This window comes from Polistes canadensis, unplaced genomic scaffold (genome assembly GCF_001313835.1).
Source record: "Polistes canadensis isolate GaletaPanama2010 unplaced genomic scaffold, ASM131383v1 scaffold_523, whole genome shotgun sequence".
Taxonomy (NCBI): Eukaryota; Metazoa; Arthropoda; class Insecta; order Hymenoptera; family Vespidae; genus Polistes; species Polistes canadensis.
This window is the reverse complement of record NW_014570070.1, coordinates 27170-36163: the sequence shown is the minus strand read 5'-3', so window position 1 is coordinate 36163 and position 8994 is coordinate 27170.

The window sequence follows — 8994 nt, the reverse complement described above, 5'->3', positions numbered from 1 at the left end:
TAATTGAAAATACAAAAACGTTTTTTCTCATTTCTAAGCAGAGCAATGAAATTTTTTATTGTTTTTTGTTTTCAATAAATTTTTAAATAATAAATGAGAAGAAACATTTTAAAATAAAATTTAAGATTTGAAATGTGCAATTAGTGAGCAATTAAGAGTACTTATTCCTTTTTTCTGTTGTTGAGGTTCTATGCCAACTTTTTTGTGCTCCAAAGAATAAAGCACTACATAGAAGCTCGCAATTCCCCTTATTTATTTACCAAGTTACATTTTAGTTATTACTGGGACCACTAACAGGCAATAGTATGTACTTAACGCGATGACGGTACAATACTATCCACAAAGCCTAGACTCAAGGAGGACGATCGAGATACGCGTTTGCGTCGAATTTGTGTTGTTAAAAATGACTGAATATCGAGTACAATAATTCTTTACGAGGGTGCCGGTGGTATTCAGGAGTTCAGATTAAAGTACGTGTGATTTTATAAATAAACAAATGAAACAAATAGTTCTTTTTGATGTTTTTGTTGCATTTTACATGGAGTATTGTTCATTTTTATACTAATTGAGTTAAAAATAAATTGATTCCATTTCATAATTCTTTTTACAGATATATAGAATGATTTATCGACATTTTTGTTCATGCTATTGTTATTTTTTCATAACTTTGTGATATCATAACCACAATTATTCCATTTTCTTTGGTTTATAATTTTTTGAAGTTTTACTGCTTTTGGCGCGTTTAGGAAAAAGTGATGAGAATGAATTTTACGATGCGACCAAAAAATCGACACCAGAAGTTGTCGGATATTTACGATGCGCGGGCAAAGCGATTTCAAATTTTTCTTCTCAAGCGGTCACTCATCCAAATTCTAATCGTACTCAAGCGCTGTGTATTTGCCAAAAATTTCTCAGACGTGGAGTCCTCAGGCGATTGAATTCAGCTAATTGTGAGGAAGGTGAAAGGGTTAATTAGATAAAATAAAACACGTGGTTGAGCCAATAAAAGATGCAAATGCTTTATTGGCTCGTCAGGGAAAAGCCTTAAGGCATAAAAACCCTGTTCGATATTAAACTGTGCGTTAGTAACGGTCAACCACGGACAATACACGTGGTTACCTCTCCTTTCTTTATCAGCGACCCATCCACGAGGGACCGCTCTTCTCATTAATTCGCTCGAAGAAATTGTTGCCAATAAAGAAATGTTTTCTCACCATATCGTATCACCTCTCCCTTTCTTTACCGTTAATTACCGCCTCCGCAGTCCATCACCTCTCTATCTTCAATCTTAAGGTATGATCGCACTAATCCTGGGATGCTTTGTTCGTCTAATGAGTTCACTCGTGGTCTCCGAAGTGTCCTCTTAGGTGTCCAGCAAAAGCATAGGATGAATGTCTTCGATAATAGGCCCAGCAGGGCGCACGCACTCAAAGCTGAATGGTGGGGATACTACTGGTAATGTCTATTACTTCCTATTGGACGCGTTTTACAAACGTAAAGTTCTCGCTCACGATCGATTCCGATCGTACATACTTCCCCCGTTGAGATGGTACCGATCAACAATATTCTCACTCGATGTGAATGTGGCGGGATTAACTTATACTAAGTTACAGTGTTTAGTTACAAATTGCTTAATACAATCACAACGTCGCTGGTTAGTCGACTCTCGCGTCTTATACATATAGAACAAATATCGTATTTTTAAGTCATGCGTTAACATTTTGTCTGACGGGTATATTCGAAAACATTTAACAATTATTTGATAAAGGGCACACAGTTGTGGCATTTCGCTTGATGGTTCCATGAATCGTTTTCACGGTTACGACCCGAACCACCTCGTCCTCTCTAAGGTGCACATCTATGATCCGTCCCAGTTGCCATCTCATACAGGGTTGGTTCTTGTCGATGAGAATGACAATCATATCCTTTTCAAGCTTATACTGAGAATTTGTTCATTTTTGGCGTTTCTGCAGCTTGCGTAAGTATTCAATGTGCCATCGTCGCTAGAAATCCTGCCGCACCTTCGTGATGTGTTTCCATGAGGATAGCCGATTGGATGGAACATTCTCATAATTTTCCTCCGGTAACATATTAAGTGGTTTTCCAACTAAAAAATGAGCAGGTGTTAGTGCTGTCGTATCGTTTGGATCTGATGAGATGGGGCACAACGGTCGCGAATTTAATATGGCTTCAATCTCGACAGCGAAGGTGTTCAACTCTTCGTACGTGAATAAAAGTTCTCCAACAATTCGTTTAAAATGATTTTTGACCGATTTGACGGCAGCTTCCCATAAACCTCCGAAGTGGGGTGTGAGAGTGGGGGAATTGAAATGCCACGCGATATTCTTTGGTCGGTCGCGATAATTGTGGATCTTCGTTCTATATTTTTCGGATGTGATTAAGGCATATAAATCTTTTAATTAATTGTTCGCCCCAACGAAATTAGTACCGTTATCTGAATAAACGTAGGACGGAATGGTTCTTTGCCCTGTAAAACGCCGGAAGGCAGCCGGAAATGCGTCGATTGACAAACCAGTAACTAATTCGATATGCACGGGCTTTATGCACATGCAAACGAAGATGCACCTGTATATCTTAATGCGACCTTGGTTACGATGTTTCTTCTCTTTCGCGTAGAGTGAACCGAAGAAATCTACTCCAGTATGGGAGGAAAACGCGATGTTTTCTTAGAACGCGAGATTTTGGTAGATTGCCCATTTTATACTGAATGCCTGACGCACGGAATCGAATGCAGCGTACGTAATTACGTACGATTTTCCCCGCACTTGATTCTTGCCGTTTAGAATCCAAAATCATTGTCGCATAGCATAGAGGGTGATTTGTATGACGGCGTGGAAATTCTGTTAATGGAATTTTCGAATGAGAAGATCGGTCACGTGGTGTCAAGATGGTAATAGTATTGGACATTTCTCCTGGAACGGTAAATTTGCGTTTTTCAGTCTACCTCCTACACGAATCAAACCCGTTTCGTCTATGATTGGATTTAGCGCGGCGAGTCTCGTATTCTTAACTTCCTCTGTATCAGTCAATTTTTCCTTTTCGTCTCGAAATTATTCGTCTTAAACAGGTTTGTCCTCACGGATTTTAACGAGCTTTGATATGTTAGTAGTATACCTTTAGGGTGTTAACGAGGTAAAATATTTTATCAAAATGCGAAGCCAATTTTGAGGAAAATGCTTTTAAAATTTTGAATTTATTGTATACATGTTTATATTATCTTAAATGCGACTGTTTATCAAGTGGCGCGCTAGCGTATGTAGTATCGTTCTTGCTTCTCGTGCTGATAGTTAGTGTTGGATACTTCATGGGGGAAATTTTGTTTAATAATTTTTTTCTATCTGGTTTCATATTGTTTTTTCATATTTCTTAATTTTTAAATATATACAGAAAAAAGAAAGTTATTTATTACAAAAAAATTAGAAATAATAAATTTTTTAATATCTTGCGCAAATAATAAAGGAAAATCGATTACTTCAATTACAGTTAACATTTTATTTTTTAACAGGTATATTATACATGAAATAATTAATAATTAGAATATATACGATTGTTATTTGTTAATATATTGAAGATACTTTTTCATATACCTGTTAAAAAATAAAATATTAATTGTAATTCAAGTAAAATCAATTTTCCTTTATAATTTGCACAAGATGTTAAAAAATTTATTATTTCTAATTTTTTTGTAACAAATAATTTTCTCTTTCCTGTACATATATAAAAATTAAGAATTATGAAAAAACAATTTAAAAACAAATAGAAAAAAATGATTAAAACAACTTTCCCCATGAAGGATCGAACACATAAACTAGCAGCATGAGAAGCCAGAACGCTACTACTTATGCTAATGCGCCACTTGATGAACAGTCGCATTTAAGATAATATAAACATGTATACAAAAAAAAAACTTTAAAAGCTTTTTTCTAAAATTGGCTTCGCATTTTGATAAAATACTTTACCATGATAACATCCTACTAGTATACTACTAATATACCAAAGCTCGTTAAAATCCGTGAGGGCACAACCGTAAGGTCTCCTTGTGAGTTATATTGAATTAAAATCGGTTTGGGACGCAGCCGCGGTGGATTCCTTCTTCGGATACACGCTTTAAGGTTTCCCCGGTAAATTAATGGTTTCGGCCCGATGTAAAGAAGTGTGATGTGGTTTATAGCAAATTTGACAATTCGAGGATCGGCAAGCTCCCTGATGTTTCCCTAAACAATTTACACATAAACTATACTTCCTTATCACCGCCCATCTCTCGCGCGGTGTCATTCGACCGTATCGATTGCAGCGAAATAATTGATGGGGGCCTCTTCTACAAATAACACAATTCGACGTTGTATTGGTGAGGAACGTACGCGTGGGTTGTATATTTTGTCGTTTCCGCGGGTGTAGTGTTGTCGGCGCGATAGCTTTACGTTTTTCGTGGGGCTCGTCTCGCGTAGACCCTGGCATGCCCGATGATGCAAGGTTACGTACTTCGATCTCATTTAGAAATTCGTCCAGTTCCTCGAGGGTCGGGTATTCATCCGAATTAAGTTGCCGATCCCATTCCTCTCGAACGTTAGGGGGTAAAAGTCGCTCGATGATACGAACTTGAATGGCGTGGGGCGCGTTGAATGAATTGATTGTTTTAAAATAACCAAGAATCATACTTATGAGTTCCTGTATTCCCTTTACCGACTTGTCCGCTGAACATGTCAGATCTAAAACTGCGTCGAGGTATCTTGCCAAAATTAAGCGATTCTGATCATACTTTTTTAATAAGGTTTCCCACGCGATCTTATAATTCGACCCGTTTGCTGGATACATTTCGATCGTTTTGAATGCGCGGCTACTCAGAGATTTTCTGAGACATGTGTGTTTTTTTAAGTCGGACATATCGGTTCGCGCGTCTATCAGAGCTGAAAAAATATTCTTGAATGTAAGCCATTTTAATAGGTCTCCGTCGAATTTTGGTACTTTAATACGTCGCAATTTAACTTGTAGTTCTGAAGTATTGGTGATATTAGTAGCTATGCTGGTATCTCTCGCGATGTTAACCGTGGATGTTTTGCTCGCGTCCAATGCCTTCCTGATTGCGTAATATCTATCTAAAAGATGTTCTAAATCACAGAACTCTCCCTCCGTATCACTATCTAGACATTCCTGATGTAATTGTTCGTATGTATCTACTTGATGAGTTATACGTTCGAGGCGACTTGGTATTTCGTCCGGATTTAACTTTCCTTCTTCAATTGTCTTTTCTAAATGTGTTAACCGCGCCTCCAACGCCTTTCGTGCCCGACCGAGTTGGTTTCGTTCCATTTTGTATCAGCGTTAATTGTCTTACTCTTCGAAAGCGGACTAATTAGTTTATGGCGAATGCAAAGATTCGATATATGAAATTTTACTATAGCGCGTTGGGTTTCCGATCACGCAGTTACGGGCCTGTACTATGAACCGATAGAGGGGAGGAGCGTTTACCGAAATGCCGAGTTTCCTTATCTCTCGTCCCTACTGACGTCACGACGTCTTTGTTGCCTAGGCTTATGCTTCAAAAGAATGTATGGTTGCTAAGCAACGTAGCCGCCGAAAACAAAATGCTATTGCCCCTTTGTCCGATGACAAAGCGATCTCTGAATTAAAAATAAAGATTCTACTAATATATGTTACTTTGGATGAATTAAGAAATTGAATTGTATAAATCGATTCCGATTGTAATTTAATAATTTGGTGAGAAAGATGAGAAAAATGAATAATTATATTAGAAATTGCGAACTTCTAGAGGGTTCAAAGACGCAATTTCATGTAAAATATTTATTAATGCTTAAAAGTGGATACGCATATAAGCGCACGCACAAATATGCTTGAATCTACTTATCTCCTATTCCGAATCCTTTGTGATAAACAGTTCGACTGGGTAGCGTGAATGTTCAGGAGATAGATGTTCTCAACTTCGTTGTTTTTGAATCCGTTGTTCTCAGTGTAACGATGTCGGACACGCAGATTCGCTCAAACCAGAAATCAGGAATTCAGTTCTTAAAGGAGGCACCAAAATGTATTTGCCAAAAATTCCTCCAACATGGAGTCCTCCGGCGATTGAACTCAGCTAATAGTGAGGAAGGTGAAAGGGTTAATTAGACAAAATAAAACACGTTGTTTATCCAATAAAAGATGCAAATGCTTTATTGGCTCGTCAGGGAAAAGCCTTAAGGCATAGAAACCCTGTTCGATATTAAACTGTACGTTAGTAACGGTCAACCACGGACAATACACGTGGTTACCTCTCCTTTCTTTATCAGCGACCCACCACGTGGGACTGCTCTACTCGTTAATTCGTTTGAAGAAATTGGTGCCAATAAAGAAATGTTTTCTCACCGTATTGTATCACCTCTCTCTTTCTTTACTGTTAATTACCGCCTCCGCGGTCCGTCACCTCTTTATCTTCTACCCTAAGGTATGATCGCACTAATCCTGGGATGCTTTGTTTGTCTAATAAGTTCGCTCGTGGTCTCTGAAGTGTTCTCTTAGGCGTCCAGCAAAAGAATAAGACGAATGTTTTCGATAATAGGCCCAGCAGGGCGCACGTACTCGGGGCCGAGTGGTGGGGATACGACCGGTAATGTCTACTAACTCTCTATCGGACTAAGGGCGCGTTTTACAAACGTAGAGTTCTCGCTCACGCTCGATTTTGATCGTAGAGGCTGCTTGACTTGAATGATCGAGCAATAACTAGTGCAGCCAGCGCGCCATGCACGTTGACATATGAAGTCATTTGATATAACCATGGAAACTATATACAAGGAGGTCGATCACCGTGTTATAATTGTGGGTAATATATTCACAATGAAAGAATGATTTCTATTGCCACTAGAGAGTGCGTCTAGTCGCTTAGTTTGGTTTTTAAAAACAGTAATTAAAACAAAAACATCAAAGAGACCTATTAATTTAATTTGTATATTCATAAAATCACACGTACTTAGATCTAAATTTAAGAATATCACCGCCGCCCTCGTGGATAATTATCGTACTCGATATTCAATCATTTTCAACAACACAAATTCGACGCAAACGCGTATCTCGATCGTCCTCCTTGTATATAGCTCCGTTGATATAACTTTCTAATAATTAGTGTGGACTGATATCTATATTTTGATATTTCTGACCAGGATCAGTATACATTTAAATTTCAGTTTAAGTTTTCGAGATGCCTAAAACTAATGCAGAGAAATGTAAAGAATATCATCTTCGTAGGAAGAAGTATAAGAAAAATAAGGAAAATAAAACGCAAACTAATGGGGAACGTTGTAGGTTGTATAGGCTGCGAAGAAAAATGATTGCACAAGGATTTGAATTGTCTGCGAATGAAATTTAATGTATTTCGTCAACTTCTAATTTACTTTGCGAACAATCGGCTCAGCTTGTGAATACCGGTACAAATTTCAATAATTTAAATGTCATAGGAAAACTAATATTATTGCTAATTATTTATTTTATTTGTTTGGTCTTTACTTTTTGAAGTTATTTGAAGTTATTTACGTTTATTTTACATTTATTAAATACTAAATAACTAGCGTGGCTTGACGAGGATGTCCTTCAGAATTTGTATGGCACTCAACGTGATAACGATTTATGTACCATTTGTAAAGATTATAGATTCTTAGCGTATATTCGAAATACGCGGCTCAATCATTTTGAGAATATTGAGAATATCGAAATGTTGGTATTGCTGCTCCCCACTCTTCAAACCGTTGCTAAGCACGCCCTGTTGGGTCCATTAACAAAGACACTCGTCCTATTCTTTTACTAAATACCTACGACGACACGTTTTAGACAACTAGCGAAAAATTTACAAAGAAACCGAGGAACAAAGCGATATTTCTTGTTTTAATTAAATCCTTCTTCTTCCTCACGTATAAATAAATAAATGAAATTATACTTATTAATTTTAATATATATAAATCTTTATCAATTGTATTAAATATCTTTATTTTATCTTATTATTTTATCGTCTTATCGACAAATTTAGAGTAAGTATTATAATGGCACGCGGGATAGTGGGAGTTTTTTTGATGTAATTTTTTTTTCAAATTATTTTTGAGGTTATTGTGGTTATATTCGTTTTTGTACGCTAAAGAAGTATAACTTCTTACGTGCGTACATAAGTACATACACCAGTTTTTTTTTACACTATTTAATTTTTGCGCTTAAAGAGCTATTGAACTTTCATGCAACTAGCATTATTTATCTCTATACGCTAGATGGCAAAAGACGTAATGGCCTCACATACGTCTAACAGCGTCAATAATGCCGAAAAAGAACAAAATTTTTTAGTAGGGAGAACAATAAACATTTATATAAATAAATAGTGCACACTGTTTATTAGTATATAAACTTTATACAAAATATTATTTTTCTTTATTTTTACAAAAATTACTATATAAAAGATCACGTGATCCACAACAGTAAAAGAAAAAAGTTGCTCCATGGACTGCATCATATCTCAAATAAGTGTCAATTGATTTGCAAAATTTTAAAAAATTCTTAGAAAATATAATAGCCGTTACAGTCTGTCAAACAAAAATTTTGAATTTCGGAAAATTTAGCAATTTATGATAGTTTAACAAAAAAATTCGTTTTACGTCATAAATTTTACACTTTAATTATTTTTATTAAATTTTTATATGAAAATATCAAACATCTAAGTTTCGAAAAAAACTATGGAGAAAACGATTTCGAATATTTAAAAATAGATCGCATGAATAAATATTAAAAACTGTATGAGTTATCATGCCGACCGTGGTGGAAAACGTGGTTTCGAGAAAAACGCGTTTAAAGTTTTAAGTRTCTCCAATAAAAGACAGCTATCTGCGTACATCAAACTCTCGTCGGGCAGTATCATTTTCTACCATAACTTTGAATCTATAGGAAATTTTGGCAATCAACTTTCACCGAAATAAGCCTAAATCTATATAGTCCAGGCAATAA